Raw genomic sequence first — 18,460 nt, 5'->3', positions numbered from 1 at the left:
CAGCTGTTCATTCTAGAACTTCGTTGTATTTATATTTGGTACCTACCTATTTTGATGAATCTATAAAGCAGTTAGACTAGACTTCTCGATCGTTTGGCCAAATGTATTACTAACAATAAGAGATATAAAATTAAATATAGTCTTTCTCAAAGTTAATGTAGAAAAATTACTAATACTATTTTGTCTTACAATTTATGGATTTCTATATTTGTTTCCCTACTTTGCTTAGCTTAGTTCCCAAAAGAATAAAAAGATGAAAAGTAATAATTCAAATGTAGGGTTAACACAATTATAGTTTACCTTAGCTCTACCAATTATAAACTATTATGATTAAATCACAAAAATAATCACTTGAGAGTTTTCAACAATGCATTACAATATCGTGTTGGCAGCAATCTAGAATGGGTTTGCAACTTTGCTCATTTTATCACAAACTTGTTAACAAGACCAATTATTTATCACAAGTGCACAATATCTGCGGTTTGTTTCAGACTTATTGTCTGGCGTTCAGCATAGAGTTAGAAATATCATTAATTTATGTTCGTATCCAACAGTTAAGCTCTTAAATGTGTTAAATATTTAAACGTAAGCATTTAATATTTCAGATTATTTGTTCTTCAAACTTATGTTTCAAATATATTTTTACTGGTGAGGTACATTTAATAATCATCAACTGATCCAAAACTAGGTATATTTATATTTTAAAATATTTTTCATTGGAACAGACTTATTTACCACCTATGACATTTCCACATTAGTCCTTTTGGTCACAGTATTATATTACACGAAGATAAAATTTGTATTTCAATTTATTACGATTAGCCTAATTAAGTGATCATACATCTATAATAATATGTTCAATACTAAAAACCCCAAATAGTTTCATATAATGATACAAGTATTTTAAAAAGTCATGAAACATATACGGTACGCAGAAATATTCAATTGTGTGTGTTGCTGTAAATGCTTAAATTATTCTCACGGTACATTTACTGTTCTATATTGAAAGTGGTTCTCAACTTTACTCCAACGGACAAAGCAGCGAAGCACCGATTGTACTCGAATTATTATTAACGTTACATTTCGTCCGCAGTTGAATTTCCTTGTCTTTAACAAATTAAATTGTGATCGGTTTAGTTTATGTAATTTGTGTTTTGGTTTTTTTTTTTGTAATTGTAATCAAGAAGGTAATTTGAGTGCTATTGCAGTGACTGAACAACTATAGATATAAAAAAATTACATGTGTAGAAAGGTTAATTCCTTTATCATGGAAAATATTATGGTAATTTTCCTTTAGAAAACTTACAAGATTTGTTATTTCATTTGGAATTATTCTTTTTGGTTTCGTAAAATATTAAAGAACCAACTCAAACTATGCGTAAAAAAAATTAAAATGGTTTTCAGTAGTCTGTGAGGGTAAAGAGTTAGTTTGGGTAACAGTAGTAAATGATAGAAAACTGGCTTTGTATGTTTGAAGGATAACAGAATGTTCGGTAAAGAACCTAGTTAATCAACACCACTATTTTCCGTACAAAGGTCATACAACTAAACCGAACAATTATATCCATCAAATAATAACAATGACAGTTCATTTGCCATTTACTACTACTTTAATCTATGCTGTTACCCAAACTAACTCCTTCCTATTACAAAGACTACTGAAAAAACAACTACGACACCAGCTGGAATATTCCAAGATGGGTTTTATGCACTGTTCTTTTATATTTTTAAAGGAGATGCTGGTTGGTCTCTAGGCAACTTCAAATAAAATTATGAATTATTTATTGCAAAATCGCATAATACATTATAATAAGGAAAATGCAATTCTACTGTAAGGTTTAGTTTTTATTTCTATGTCAAATGAGTCTGAGATAAAGTTTTCTCTCCCTGGTCATGATATTTGGTTGTACCGTTGACTGTAAATCCTTAAGGATTTACAGTCAACGGTTGTACCTTGTACTGTGTGTCGGTAATGCAGTATGTGATCAGTGCTGCTGTCTGGACCGTAGTGGCGGATTATGAGAACTGGTGATGGTTCAACTATACAGAGAACAGTTTAGCCAACACAAATTGTTGCGTCATAATTAAAATCGTCTAAACAAATTTGAGTTAACCGTGTTAACTTTGCTTCGAGGGTGATATGAAGACATGTTATATTAGAACATACTACAGTAACATAATTGATTATAAACAAAAAAAATATATAACCACACAAGTATACAAGCAAAATGTTTGTTTCAATCAGCTGAGGAACAGAACAAAATATAATAATAAATCTTAGTAAAACAAAGGTTATGAAATCACATAGAAAATTTTAACATTACGTTATTTTTTCTGCCACACAGAGATGATGTTTATTCCCTAAAGCCGTATCTTTAAAAGTTATCTTTAACTGTTTCGTGATTGATATCGAAACAGTAATAAGCCTATAGTCATCATGTATAAAAATATTACATTTTCACTAAAATTAGTTCAAGTAGTTCAAGGTCGATATATGTTCAATGGTAGACGAATGATAGACAATTAAGTTTCTTACTTGCCTATACATAGTAAGTACGAAAGAATATGGTTCATTAAAGCCACTAAAATTGACTCCTTAATATAGATACTCGAATACATAATTCTATTATTAGGTTGATAAATATTAAATCAATATGGTCGAATTAAAATAGAAACAGCTTGAGGTTTAATTTAGTTACTTGTTATTCCTAACCAATATTAGTAACTCAAAATGGCACCTTTTGAATGAAGGGCTGGAACAAGCCCCTAAATTAAATGACAAGTTACTAACCACTTTGACAGTTGCTCAAACCCATTACAACCTTAAGGTTCCGTTAATATAACTGGGAAAATAAAAAATAAGTTCTAAGTTATTATGTAGATGCAATAGTTATTTATTTGTTATATTTATTAAAAGGATAAGGTTTATTTTATTTACAGGATGTTACAATTAATTTGTTTATCTTGAATTTTTTTTTGTAATATAGTGGTAATACGTGTTTTAAAACTGAATCCGTTATATCTATGTGTGTTCTTAAACATATTTATATATCTATAAAACTCAAACAACTACTCTAGGGTAGTGGTGGTTTTAAGGTTCGAAGTGTTAAGTATAAATTAATTGCAATTCTTCTATACGTTGGAAAAAAGTGAATCTGTAGGATAAAGAGAACAAAATGTATTACGACTGTAAGAAGACAATGCGCTAAAGACTCCTCATTATGCTGCAAATCTGTTAAGTTAGCTGAAGGTGTTCAGCGGAAACTGTGAATGACCTTGGTACGTGTTGTTTCCTCTGCACTGCGGTCATCAGCACTTGTGGACCTACATCTGCTGTGCTGAGCTGAGGTGGACAGTGGGATCATCTTACAGACGACACATCCGTCGTCACATCCATTGATGCTGAGTTGGAAAATATAAATGTTTACGGAGAAGGGTTTCGCTTCAAAATGCTGTCCATCTAGGTTGACGAATAAAACAAGGAAAGCTGATTCCCTTTAACATTTCCCACGACATGATTGATTTGTATTTGCATCTGATAGGTTTTACGAATAACCTTTGCTCATGGCATGAACAAGAGCTTTTCAAGGTTCAAACCACAAGGTGCAAGACAACAAGGTACAAGGTTCAAAGCTATAATACTGAATAGCTTAAATTATATTTAGACTTAAATGGGATTAGATCAGACTCTTACGAAGAATGGAGGTTTAGTGGATAACATTATAGAGTTTTAACTGACGAAGATCACCTGGTTCTTCTGTCAAGGCCCTTAATAAATGTCCATTGATAAACTAATGAAATATCTAGTTTAGTTTTTGCCTTTCAAGGAGATTACTTTGGTCATAGTCAAGACGGCAGTTTCTTGAAAAGTGTTGTCACTACATATATTATTCAGCTACCCAACTATTAAAAAGACTTGCATAAAATTTCAATGAGATATGCTCAACTTTGGTAGTTAATAGTAAAATCCTAAAAAAATAATTTCAAAAACTCACCTAACATGGGATAATCTAAGATTTGCGGTTGGGTTAAATTTTTTACCACCCATGAATTGTCATGAATTGACTATCAGTGCAACTAACTAAAAAGAAAACAGTTTGCACTCCACAAATAAAATACCGTATGTAAAACAACGTGGGCAGCCTCAAACATAGTGTTTGGTAAAAAAGTGATGTGGGGTATGTACGATAATAACCATTTGAATCGTTTAAAATAAGGTTAAGGACCCAGCTGTTGTAGTGAGGGGGGGTTGTTAGAGTTGTTATGTTACAGCAATAGACTTTTACAATGAAGTCCTAAGTTAAAATCTTGCGATTCATTTATATCTCAGAGCTCTATAATAAAGCTTTGGCAGGTGGTTTAGCGACTAACCAAAACTGTAAGTCCGCCTGCTTGAAAAAACGACGGGTCTTTCGGATGAAGAAAATTTTCTTGAGTAACTAAGTCCCCTAAAAATAATAGACGATTTATAATAATACTTTTGTCTCAACCTACAAGTTGACGTCATACTGGGTGGGACTCCGGCAGCCCTGGTACTGATAGACTACACAATATCTCGTGTCACAAGACACTGTGTGTCTCTAGTTCAGGAGAACAATGCCTCGATATCCGCCTGGTGATAACACGTGTTGTGCTGATAACAAGACACAACAATGCTACCGGAGGCGTGACTCACATAGTGTTATATACATGTTGTATATGGGGGACTGTTTAAATTTTCTACTAGTACCAGGATTTCCAAAGATAGCTTATCTTATCTGACCTACTTTTCCAGTCTGCACTGTCCACTCTTGCCTTAGTTAACCCAGAGTCAACATGTACTCCTTGCTCATTCTCTTGTATATAGTAGATTAGATTTTGACTGTTTTAAAGTGAACTAATAACGTTTAACATGTAATTATTAAAGTATGTGTTTTATAATATCTCCCCCTTCTAAATGTCAGAGAGTGCCTTTTAATTTGTAAAAATACCAAAGTGTTGTGACGGGAAGACCTCTAAATGATTTTGTGACCTTCTACCATCTACGGATTCTACGGCTACGCAGAATCCCCTCATCTACCCGCTCCTGGAGAAGATTCACCCATTCAAAGACTGTCCGCCCCTGGTGATCTTCGCTCCCCGCTTCAGTCTACCGTCAGGCATCTCTTCCGAACCAAAGGACTCAAATCTCAAGTAACTGTGTTTATACTCATTTAATTAATTGGTATTACTCTGACATGTTCCCATATTTAAGATATATTTTGTAAATTAAAGTTTGAATTTCTCTTTCGCTACTCAGTAAAATTTTCTCATTCTCTCCTTTGAACCCGCCCCCAACAAAATGGTCCTTCGAGCCGGATTCTGAATTTCTAGTAATTTATAAAGTTAGACCAAAGGAGAGAATTTATTTAAGTAAAAGTTTTACAGTATTTAGGTTTTTTTGTAGCATTCCTATCTTAAACCTTAGCCCTTATATTTCCTTCACCAGCTAAAATGGCAGCTTTAAAGAAAGCCGAAATCGACTCTCTAGTCAAAAAGAGAGAAAAGTATTATGCAAGGTTACAAGCTCTCTATGACGTTGGTAAAAAATGTATCCAGCTTGCTCAGCAAAAACAATCTTTTAATACAGAGTTTGATTCTTTTGTATCACGTTATCAAAGATTAGAGGATGATTATTCTGTGTTTGAACAAACAAGTGACAGTATTAGTTTGTTAAACTCTCAAGTAGATGAAGGAGATAGAGTAGAGGTTCATAGTGCATCAATGTCCTATGATGATTTGTATTTTAATGTTAAAACCATTGGGCGAAAGTTGAATGTAGATAAGCATTTGCAGCAAACAAAGACTGACTTATCTGCTGATAAGCAATCTCCTGTCCATAGTCCCCAGGTAGCTCGCCTTCCTAAATTGGAAATTGAACCATTTGATGGAACCTTATCAGCTTGGCCTAATTTTTATGCTTTATTCACTTCTATGATTCATAAAAATCAATCCTTATCTAAGAGTGAAAAACTCACTTATCTACGCAGTCTATTGAAATCACATGCGCTTTCACTCATTGAAACCTTGGTAATATGTGATGAGAATTATGATATTGCAATGAGAACTCTCACTGATCGTTATCAAAATAAACGTCTCTTAGCATCAAACTATCTCGATAAGATTTTATCCTTCCGCCCTCTCACTGAAGATTCTACTGTTACCTTATCAAACTTTTTGGAAATTTTTAGCACAAATATGTGCGCCTTAAAGGCTCTTGGATTGTCAAATTTATTTGATTTTACAATGTTACACATTGGTTTACGTGCACTAACATCGTCATCCCGCAAAGAATTTGAAAATGAATATTCTGATAAAGATCTACCAGAATTTGAGGATCTAATTTCGTTTGTACAGCAACAACTCAAAATCCTAGAAATTACTACATCCAAGGGAAAGCTAAAGCAAAATAGACTTAATACATCTCCTAAGCCAAGTAGTTCTAAAAGTTTCATGCTGTCTACTGTTGATGAAAAAGGTTTAACTGGAACTGCAAAGCGCCACGTATGTCCCTGTTGCCAAGAACCCAACCATAAGATCTATGTGTGTTCTAAGTTTAAGAAACTAAGTTTATCTGACAGAAATGATTTTGTTAAAAAGCATTTCTTGTGCTTTTCTTGTCTTGGTTTTCACACAATATCCGAGTGTAAATCAACCTCCAAATGTTTTAAATGCAATGGCAAGCATCACACCCTTTTGCATCGTCCAGCTACTAATGCAACTGCAGGCCCCTATCTCTCAAGAGAAAAGAGCTTAGAAACCAAACCCAATGACATGAAAGAAATACATAATCCTTCCTCATCCAAAACTTATAATAGGCCTATATGAATTATTGAATAAAGAGATTTGGTATGTTACAATATATAATTTATTAATGAAATACAAATATTAGATAAGTTATTGGTTGAATTTAGCTACAGGGTAAGTTAACAATGGTAAATTTTCAAAATGGTGGGGTTCCAAAGTGGATCAAAAGATTCTAGGCTTATATTGGGCTGGTTTCTTCTAAAGTACTAATTAATATTTAAATAGGCTATGAGCTCTTAATCCAGGGAGGAGTGGTCGTGCCGAGAGGCAATGGTAGAAGCTCAGGAAGTCCATGTCCATTGTTGAAGTGATGTACAGCTGGTTAATTTACATGAATGACACTTGCCACAGTAATTTTGATTTTCTTTGGATAATTTTGAAAAATGATACTATATTTAAGATGTTATTATTATATTGCAATTTTCTTACAATTCTATATTATTCTAAATAAATGATTATTGTTGGTTTTTGATGAGTACAGGATAGGTATGGAGAGAATTTGCATAAATATTATATTGTAACATAAAATAGGATGATGTTTCTGTGGGGTAATGGGATACTATATAACATTGAACAAAATTGGATAAAATAACATATTAACAAGGGGAACAAATTAAATAACTGATAACACATTATCAGGGGCATTAACAGACATTGTGAGAGAAAATATACAAAATAAAAGAGAAATTAATGTTAATGATGAATGAATGACATGTAATATTACAGTTTATTGGTAATCCGGAGGCTAACATCAACCTACACGAATTTGTGCTTGTCTAATCAGTTAGGAATAATTCATTATAGGAACTTAAGGGTAAAGGTTTTCATTAGATAAATTTTATGTCGGCAATAATATAGTAAAAACAATCGATTTACTTTAAGATATTTCCAACAATATACTACTACGACAATGCACTTCCAGAAAAACCTAAGTAATTTTTATACAAAAGTATTTTTACATTTAAACAATGCCTATGTAAACAACACTGACTCGAAGCATAGCAGACGACCAGCGCGTTGCAGATGCCGGGACTAGGCTAGCGCCGCCATCTTTGTCCGTTTCGTCGGCTAGTCAGACTGCCACGCTCCTGCGCTCCGAGTAGCGCTTCTATTTTGTTATGTGTTCGCTGGCTGAAAGTTACGTTTTGCTGGCCATGCCAGCTGTCATAGAAATTTGGGGACCGAGCAGGTTTTTACAGGCCGGGGCCGCAAAATCAGCTGTCCGCTTACTTACTTAAAACATGAATGCATTTTAAATACACAATCAAAATCCATAGAATTGCAATTGAATTGTGTTATTGTCGCCGTTGCCTAGCAACTATTTATTTTTATTTTTGCTGTAAATTATTTCTTTACATAACCTTAATGTTGTAGTTGTGTTGACTATCAGTTTGCATTATTATAGTGGTGAATAGTGGTAATAGGGTATAGTGTGGTGAAAAATAGCGTTCGTACCACGGGCAGAAATGGTTTTGCAGCTCTCGATCGATTTAAAAACTATCTCGAGCCGGCAAAACCTCATTTTCGGCCCTAGGTACGAAATATACTATTATTCAATGTATATATCGTGGTATTATAACTTAGGATCTATGAAATCTTCTGAGAAAGTTTTTTTCTTCTATAAAATGTATTTATAAATCATATGATTGCAATTTTGATAGATGGACAAATTATAAAACAAACGAACGGAAGTTAAAAAATTATAGAAGTCTAGCTGCTAAACTCGTGCCTTGCAACGGGGTCAGGATAAGACAATGTTGGTCCTTTCAAAATTCCGTAAAATGGCGTCACATGAACCATTGAATTTAGAAACTAAATTAACCTCCACTACTTACCTTGATAAATGTCTGTTTTTTTGTTAACTCAGGTGGTGAATACTTACATATAATACATGTGATGATACAACATATGGTGCCGATGCACCTATGAAATCATTGTATCTAGACCTATATGATTTTACTAGCTGCTGTACCCGTGCCTCGCAACTTGAAAGGGTTGAAATAAATGTTGTCCATTTACTGCGAAGTTCATCTGGTAGGGGGTCATCCCACTCTAGTCCACATAACCATGTGCTCTGCATGATATGTTTGGCGTAAAACGTAGTGGGTGTTATCCATCCTAAAATATCATAAATTTTAGCAATCTCAGAAAGCATTGAGCGCTTGGTACAAACTACAGGGTTAAGTTTAATTACATAGAAAAATACATCTTCAGCGGGATCAAACTGTAATCCAAGTACTTTAACAGCAGAGTCGTCTTCGGAGCGTAGGGCGAGGGGATTTTCTCTACAATCAAGCGGGACGCTGTCTAATATTTGGTGGCAATTACTGGCCCATTTTCTTAGGGTGAATCCTCCCAATCCCAGAAGTGTAATTAGTTCCTGCTGTAACTGAAGTGCTTCTTGAGGAGAATCAACACTGGTACAAATATCATCCACAAACGTTTGATGAGTGATAGCTTGAGAGGCGAGTGGGTATCTTTTGCCTTCATCTTCAACCAGTTGCAGTAATACTCTTTGTGCCAAATAAGCACTAGATGTTACACCATATGTCAATACGTTCAGCTCGTACTCATTTATATCTCCATTGGGATTTGTGCGGTAGAATATGTGCTGAAATGCTCGGTCTGTGGGATTCACAACGATTTGCCTATACATTTGTTTTATATCGGCACACACAACAATTTCATGTAGGCGAAAATTAGTTATTATCTCTCCTATGTCTCTTTGCAGCTTTGGTCCACTATACAGGATATCATTGAGGGAAGAGGAATTTGCATAGGGCTTAAAAGACGCATTAAACACTGTTCTCAACTTTGTTGTACTACTGTTCTCATTTTTTACACAATGGTGGGGAATTATATAAGGTGAGGGGTTGCTGGTGATACTCATATGACCTTGAGCTAGGTAATCATCCATAAACTCTCTATACTCCAGATAGGTTTCTGGTTTGCTTTTTAATCTGTTCTCTAGGCTGATAAGTCGGACACCGAACAGAAAGATTTTATGTTTAAATCTGTTAACTTATATTAGAGATATTGGCAATTAATAATGAAATGTATAGTTTTTTGTACCAGTGTACTAGTGCCTGAAGATGTAAACCTAGTTTCTGAAAGCGCTAATGAATAAAATAAAATAATTATGTATTGGTCTTGTTGAACTTGTAAATTTAATTATACATTTCATTATTTAAATCTGTTGTATAAAATAGTTAGACATCCACCTTTTGTTTAAGGTACAAAATTTCATTGGACCTCTTAGTTTGAAAAATGTCTTTCTTTAAAGCTAGGCTAACTTATAAGGCCGTCTAGTAGAAATTATATGATGTGCTGATGCATCTATACTATAACATACGATTTTATTTTCAAATGATACGCTTAAGTTAAAGGGTGAGAAAAAATTGCACAACATAAGGCACTGTATTACAGAGAAAAACAATTTATACTGATTTCACATAAAATAAATAGGCCTATGCCGTACCCTAACTACTGCACTTTTGACAGGAATCTTTACCTGCAGCTCATTATGTAAATATCACAGTAAGCAAAAATGAAATAACGGAAAACTTGTATTACATTTTGTAAGAAAGCCAACCCTTAATATCGTTTACAGGGCACCAATTTTATCAATACAAATAAGAAACAACAATATAAAATACATACCACTTCTTATTTTTACTTGTTCTTTAGTTCATTGTATTTACAGTACATTAATTTACACACTAACCATAGAGTAAAGAAATATAGTTAAACATATTTTATTGATTTTAGAAGCAAAAGTTAATTGCGTACAGCTCAGTTTTGTGATATTCTCCATAGTAAAATTAAAGCAGTGTTGCAGAAAACACAACTCCTTTTCTCTAAATGTGTCTCTAATGTGAAGTACAAGTTACAAGTACATATCATATACATGTATGCCAGTTAGTATGACAACTCGACCTAAAATTATCCTATTTTTATGAAATTTGCTACAAACGTGTAAAACTACTTTTATCCGAACGAGTTTGAAAACCAGTATCATCGGACTATGGTGACAGGGGTTTATGGGGTTTTTTGGGGTAAAATGGATTTTCCCCATTTTCATCCAAAAAAGATGAAATTTGGCAATTGCTTTCCAAACCATTTTATAGAGCTAAAAAAATCATTTAGGATATTGAAGCGTTGTTGTATGCCTTGTCAAAAAATTAAATTAAACATTATTATGTAATTTTAATGGAGAATAAATAAACTGTTGTAGCTTGATTGTGGACATATTTTAATGAAATTTGGAAAATTTATTTCCTTCATACTAAGCTTTACACATATTCATAAAAAAAACCTTATAGTCTTCCCTGTAGTAAAAATCCTACGTTACGTACTCATTAAAATTAATAATATTTGAATAGGGAATAAAGCTGACAATATTTATAAAGAATAATTCAGTGGGATTCCAGCCATGATATATGTTTATTTATAGTTAGTATAAAAATGTGTATTAGATGAAGTTCTTCATTTGTAATTAATTCATTTTATATTAGTCAGTTTAAGTGTAGGAAAGAGCCATGTGGCTATAACTTTGCCTGAATAAATGAAGGATTTTTTATTTTATTTAATTTCATAGCTGAGAAATACTAAAGTAAAACAGTATTTACTCAAAGACAATTTTTTGTTGATTTAGCTGAGTTGAAACACTTGAAGAAATAACATCATTTAGTGAAAATGAAAATCAAAGAGAATGTTCCAACAACAAAAATAGTGTACACGTGTATTAATAAAAATAGATTATTTGATTCTTAGTTAGCTTGTTTGAAACTATAACAATAATTTATTTTATATTTGGGGTTTTAAGATCTTCTACCCCTACAAGCCACTAGTTTACATTTCACAAACTTTGCCTCAGAACTTTGAAACCCTACGGGGCGGAGTTCTAAGTAGGTTAATATCGATGCGGGAATACTATACTGATAGTTGCAGGTCTACAGTATCTACGGTTTTTTCACCTAGCAGAATGTACACGTATAAAAGTGGCCTTTCTCAAATCTCTAGTAAAAAGCATTATCAAAAAATTGCCTAGTCTGAATGTTTGCTGCGGCGGGGGTATTATTCTCTGCTCTGTTGTGGTATCATAGATAAAACACACTCAGTCTATTGTGATATTTACCTTTTAGCGAATTTCCCTATAGGGAAGTAGCTATTACCGTAGGTGGCACGGTAAGACCTAGACCCGGGACCGATTTACTTTTTCATTTTGATGTTCCCAGAGGCCAAAAACACTATTCGTTCAAAATTTTATATATGTATATATATATATATGTATATAGACTTATATATATATATATATATATATATACGTCCGTGAACGCGATAACTTGAGTAATTTTTGTCCGATTTTGATGAAATTTGGTTTAAAGGTGTAAAGCGGGATAAACTTGAATGAGTTCGCGAACCAGCACGATCGGACCATGGGAACGGGTCTTTACGGGGGGTTTTATGGGGTAAAAATTGGTTTTTCTCACTTTTGACCCTCAAAACACAAAATTTCCCAATTTCTCTTTAAAGAGCTTAAAAAACAAATAATTTAGTATGTAAAAGTATTTTTGTTCGATTATTAGTAACGGAGAAAATTAAAAAAATTGTAAATTTAAAATTCCCATGTTATTCTTATGGAGAATATTGTCAAATGTTGTAGTTTGCTTGTTTATGAATATATTTTAATCAAACTTGGCAAATTTATTTATTTTGTACTAAGCTATCAATATTTTACTCAAAAACACACTTTATTAGTTTCCTTGTAGCAGCAAACCTAGGTACTCGTTAATCCTAATGTTATTAAAATATATTTAACTGAAAATGAATTCAGACAAATGGAAGCATAGGCAATTCGCTTAGTCGGCAGGTTTGCTGCGGTGGGGGTATTATAAGTATAAATAGTATCACAGAATCTAAACTAAGCCATCGGCCAGAAAAAGTTGTCAGGTTTATAAACATAATTGACTAGTTGATAAAATTACTTTATACTTACTTTGTCAGTAATACGGACATGTCTGTACTGTAAAATAAGTATCAATCATTATTTGAACAAAATATGTGACAGTAATAGCTTGGTACAAAATTGAAACAACTTATATTTATCGAAATGATTTCAATAGTAGCAGTTTTTAAAGTTATTTAGATTATTCACTATTTTAAGGAATAGTGGTATTTATCTACGTACATGTTTAATAATCTTTAGGCATACTATACCTCAGACCCGCTCTTCGCTCCAGAGGATTTTTAAACTGAAAAATAAATTCACCACCTCTGAAATCACCCAGTCACAGTTGCGAATTATCATTGGATGATAGCAATTAACAACCAATTAAGTTGTAGAAGACAATGAAACCATAGGTGGTGTAGCAGGGGGGGGGGGTGGGGTGCAATGGCAAGATGTGTACGATAATTTATCTTTTCAACTAAATCTATGGTGTAACCAACAAGTTTTAAGTTCCAACACATCTGCCTGCTAATTCACTAAAGGAAATGGCGGCAATAAGACTGTATGTAGGGCTTCAATGCTTGACTGACTTTGATGTTAGGGTGAAATGAAGAACTTAGAATTTAAATATAGTTTGAGCCGTTGCTTAAACTAAAAGTAGATACCAAACCCAAATGAAACCCCAAATGAAAAAAGGTGAAAACCCAAATGAGGTTTAAATTATCTGAGAGACTTGAAAGCAGCCAGTATATGTGGTTTAGTTAGTTTGTCCATAAGACTAGAATGTACTTAGTATTTATCATTTATGCATATTATGGACATGTAATAACATAGATTAAACATACTGTGTGTTTAATCTATGATAATACCTAACTTCAGAGCTGAGCCTAAGGATTTGATGCATAAGCCATGTGCTCATGTAATAAAGGCAGGGAAATATACACTTCTCTTGGAACTAAATTGACTTAAATGTCAAGTGAAAGATTTATATCATCTAGCTACTAAACCAAAATTTAAAGGATTCAATTTACGTAAAAATAAGGCGGATTCCATAGCATCTTAGTTCAGCTTAAGTACTTATTACATTTACATAACATTATTATTATACTATTTACAGTTAACAAAGCCCCAGGTTTACCTTATTTTCCCATTGGAAAACCAAGCTATCCTTCGATGGAAATATGTATTTCTCTTTGATGTCAGCAGATAGGCTGGCTAGGTGCACAACTAAGTAAACTCCGTTTTTAACACCATGCAATGCAAACTCCTCCGCAGCTTTAGCCTGTAACATTCATAAACTATTTTTATTTAGATAAGTACAATAGTAGTCCTTCAGTTATTACATCGAAATCAAACAACATTGTTTCTAACAGGGGTATATAATATAAAATAATTGAACCTTCTAATGATTAGGCAGCCAGATTCTGGAATCTTCCTTTCGTGATTCTCCAGACCCGAGAGCTGAATCACCACTGAACTAAACCCTACTAGACTGTTTTAAGGACTATGTCCTCTTCAGCCAAGGAAATGATCACAGCTGCGGCAGGGACGTGTATATAACAAATTAAAATTATGCTGCAAACGCTGGCTATGGTAAGGATAGTTGTTTTTAGCGAATCCCCCATTTGGAATAACCTATTACCATATGTCTCATGGTAAGACCTGGACCCGGGGCCGATTTATTTTTAATTTTGATGTCCCCAGAGGCCAACGAAACCATTAGTTAAAATTATTATATGTACACATACATATGCATACAGATAACAGTTTATTTATCCTCCCATAACATAATATGGAATTTTAAATTTTATATTTTTCAAATTGCCCTAACCAATAACTGTACAATAACTCTTCAATGTACTACATTATTTGTTTTTAAGCTCTTCTAAATAGTTTGGATACTGCTCAGGCATTCCCGATGACGTGGAACATACCTTTTTCCACTGCCACTGGCCCGCCTGGAGGCTCAACAGTTAGTAGGACTGCTGTCAGTGGACACGGTCATACCGGTGAGGACAATTGGACCTGTGTGTCACATTACATCCAGGGTATTCTCCGCGCCAAGAAGCTCGACCTTGACCGGGATGTGGTGTAGGTCATGAAGTATCTAAATGCCAAAAACAGTGAGAGCCCTGAGGGCTTAGGTCACATGTTGCCCTGGCAACATATAGTACAATGTATATGTAACAAGTAATGTGACAAACAATTCCAGGTCTGTGTCCAACAGAGTAGAGGGGGTTTTATAGTGAGTAGTCTGTGATAGATTCAGGAGTCTCACACTAAAGGCTGGCTACCTGTGTGCGTAAAAACATTTTCCTCCTCTCCCTTGAAAAAAATAGTTTTTAAGAGACATCACTGAAATCAGGAAATTTTATGTTTTGAGTGTCAAAAATGAGATAAATCCATTTTTACCACATAAAACACCCCATAAACCCCCGTCCCTATAGTCCGATCATGCTGATTTACAAACCCATTCGAATGTACACACGTTTGTACCAAATTTCATCAAAATCTGATAATTTCGCTCGAGTTATTGAGCTAACGGACACACACACACACAATGATACCCGCCTGGTTTTATTTTGGACTCGGTCGTCCGCTTAAGTTCAAATTTGCGGCATTGTATTCTACCAGTAAAGCCTTTAGTTTGATGAGCATATATCAACATATGCTTACATTTAAGATTTTTTTCTGACTCCTATCGGGCCGTTCCCTGAGGAGGAAGTGTATAACTGAATAACGTGTTAAAATTATTTTAAAGCCCAATGACTGTGTACCAAGTTTTGAATCTCTGTATTATTGCTTTCCCTATAGGGAAATAGCTATTACCGTAGGTGGCAAGGTAAGACCTAGGCCCAGGACCAATTAACTTTTCCGTTTTATGTCCCCAGAGGCCAAAAACGGCATTCGTTAAAATGTTTATATATATATATATATATATATATATATTTATTTATTATGGTGGTGGAGCATTTGATAGAGCACCGAGGAACGAAATTTGAAGAGTTTTGACAAAGCTGCAGGCTACAAATGAATTGATACATGCGATCAAGAGCTTATATAGCATCTTGTGAAAACTATGCTAGAACCTGCAATCAAAATTCAACTGAATTTATCAAAAAACAAGGAGTTAGGCAAGGAGATAACTTGAACCCTCTTCTTTTCATTCTAGTGCTGGATGAAGTAATGAAAAATGTGAAAGCTAAAGCTAAAAGCCTTGTGGTGGGAAACTATCAATTAAGAGCTGTTAGAATTTGGGGCACACCAAAACTTCCACGACGTTTTATGATCATAACCCTAACGAAACCACCACAGCAATTAGGAAGGATAATGGTGTTTTCGAGTGGGGAGAAATACCGAAACTGCCAAATCAGATTCCTCAGGTAGATGGGGAGAAACGGGAGACTTATAATTCCCATTTCTGTTTTAACCTTTTTTTTACGTCAACGTCCTAACATCTCTTTCATTATAATACGTAGGAAAAAAAGAGTTTTTTTATGTTAGTTTAAGTTTTTGGTGTTGCGACTGTTAAGATATTTACATTTTAACTATAACATGTTAAAAGCTTTCATATAAAACTATTAAAAAGAGTAATTTTTAAATCCATTACAGTCTTAATGCTTCAGAATAAAATTATTTCTACCTTCATCAGTAAATTAAATTACTTCTTCTATTGTTACTTAATTTAAATACAAAGTTAGTACTGTATGATCTTTTAAGTAGCGAGATGAAAAGCATTTAATTAAGTTATGAGCAATGTAAAGTGTTCTGTTTCAAACTCGTCACTCTGATAAATAAGGGGATTAACGGATTTTCTCATTCCCGTTTCTCCCTGCACGTTGCCAAACTGACCTCCCCTACGTGAGGAATCCACTGCGGCATTTTAAGTATTTCTACCTTACTCGAAAACGCCCTTCCTAATTGCTGTGGCGGTTCCGGTATGGGTTATAATCATAAAACGTCGTGGCAGTTTCGGTACAGCCAAAATTTGCAGCCTAGCTTTTGCAGACGACATAGTGGTTTGGGGAAAACGAGGAACGTTTGCAGCATAATATGAAAATATGAGTGGATAAGCTATAAAAAAGGTATAACAATAAATGCAAACAAAACCAAAACCATGGTCTTCAGTGGGGAAAAGGTCAACCATTAAATCTCAGTAGGAAATAGCCCCTTGAAACAGGTACCAACATTTAAATGTGAGGTTGCTCAGTTATCACAGAAAATGGAAAAATATAAGAAAATAAAAGGGATGCAGCAGCAATCTTTTGGTGCATAAGAAATATATTTCTGGCCAAGAAAGAAATAAAAAAAAAAAAAATAGCAGTCTATTAATCTACCTCTGTGCCTACTCTGTGACCTATGGATGTGAATCCTGGACTTTGACCAAAAGACTTAAAATCAAGCTCCAAGCAAGCAATGGAGATGAGGTTTCTTAGGAAAGTATAGAACAAAACAAAAAGGGATAGAATAAGAAATGTTGCAATAAGAAACACCTACGATGTTAAGCCCTTAACTATCACAATACAGGAACAGCAACTAAAATGATTTGGGCATGTCCACAACTCGGCTTCCGAAGATGATGAAAGAGGTCATGTTGAGGGAAAGAGCAAGTAGACCGAGAAAGACATTGAAGGAAGAGATATACATTTAGGATGCTTTGCGTGAGAAGGGCAGCTCCGTACATGGCCACTCACTGAGACAGAAAGTCATAGAGGCGCCTTGTTGTAACCTCGACACCAACCGGTAAAAGAGGACAGGATTAAGTAAGTACCAATTCATTTTTATATAGAACTAGCTGGCCCGACAGACATCGTCCTGTCCTATGTGGTTTTATGTCAAATGCTCGTTCATTTTCAAGATGAGCTCGTTCGCATGGCTCAATCACGTCCTGGTCGAAGTTCGTTCGCTACGCTCACTCACCTTTAGGTTGGAGCTCGTTCGCTGCGCTCACTTGCCTTTAGGTTAGCTCATTCGCTACGCTAACTCGCCTACAGGTTGAAGTTTGTTCGCTACGCTCACTCACTTTTTGGTTGAAAATTAGCTGTTGTCATAAATTTAAAAAAATAATAAACACTTTGTGAAAATCTAGTTTAAAGTTTCTTGACTCGATTGTAAAATATAACTGCGAAACCTACCACGTATCCAATAATTGAATAATATGCATACTATAATTGCAATAATTGCATACTTGATTATTTCATTTTCATCAAATTATACGTAAATAAACTTGTAGTAGTTGATTAGCAGGAAGGTTATACCGATATTAAAGAAGTAGAAAGGGCAATTAACACTCAACATACATTAAAGGAATCCCATAAATTTTACAAAAACTTTAAAACTATAAACAGATTACTTACCTTGTACTCGTCTTCGTCAGTAATGGTGCCAGAAATGGCGTAGAAAATAGCAAGTTTTTTGTCTTGGTGGTTTTTAAACCTGTCTTCATAGTCTACCTAAAACACAAATGTAAAATTCTTTCACCATTATATTTTTAACTAGGTAAAAATAATGGTTACATTTAAACAAATAACATAATGAATGTTGAAAGTGAAGTATTGTGTGCGCTCTAACTGATTATACAGGGTGGAACGAAGTTAGTGTTAAAAATGCGTATGTGTTGAACAACTTAGTGTTACTGACAGTATGGCACCAGTTTATTTGTCCATATCTTCAAACGTAGGCAGC

At 34.2% G+C, this 18,460-nt stretch overlaps 1 long non-coding RNA gene across 1 annotated transcript; it reads right to left on the bottom strand.

Moving 5' to 3' along the window:
• Positions 1 to 12,823: 12,823 nt before the first annotated feature.
• Positions 12,824 to 18,228, bottom strand: LOC128985704 (uncharacterized). Its single transcript, XR_008490063.1, has 3 exons — positions 18,133 to 18,228; positions 13,914 to 14,057; positions 12,824 to 12,850 (listed from the first exon to the last, which is right to left on the bottom strand). It is a non-coding gene; the product is annotated as an uncharacterized LOC128985704 (long non-coding RNA).
• Positions 18,229 to 18,460: the final 232 nt, after the last annotated feature.

This window comes from Macrosteles quadrilineatus, unplaced genomic scaffold, assembly GCF_028750875.1.
Source record: "Macrosteles quadrilineatus isolate MER2022 unplaced genomic scaffold, UCM_ALF_1.0 Scaffold_2__2_contigs__length_208266976, whole genome shotgun sequence".
Lineage (NCBI taxonomy): Eukaryota > Metazoa > Arthropoda > Insecta > Hemiptera > Cicadellidae > Macrosteles > Macrosteles quadrilineatus.
Note: the sequence above shows the minus strand (reverse complement) of the source record. Positions and strands in the feature narration are given on the sequence as shown.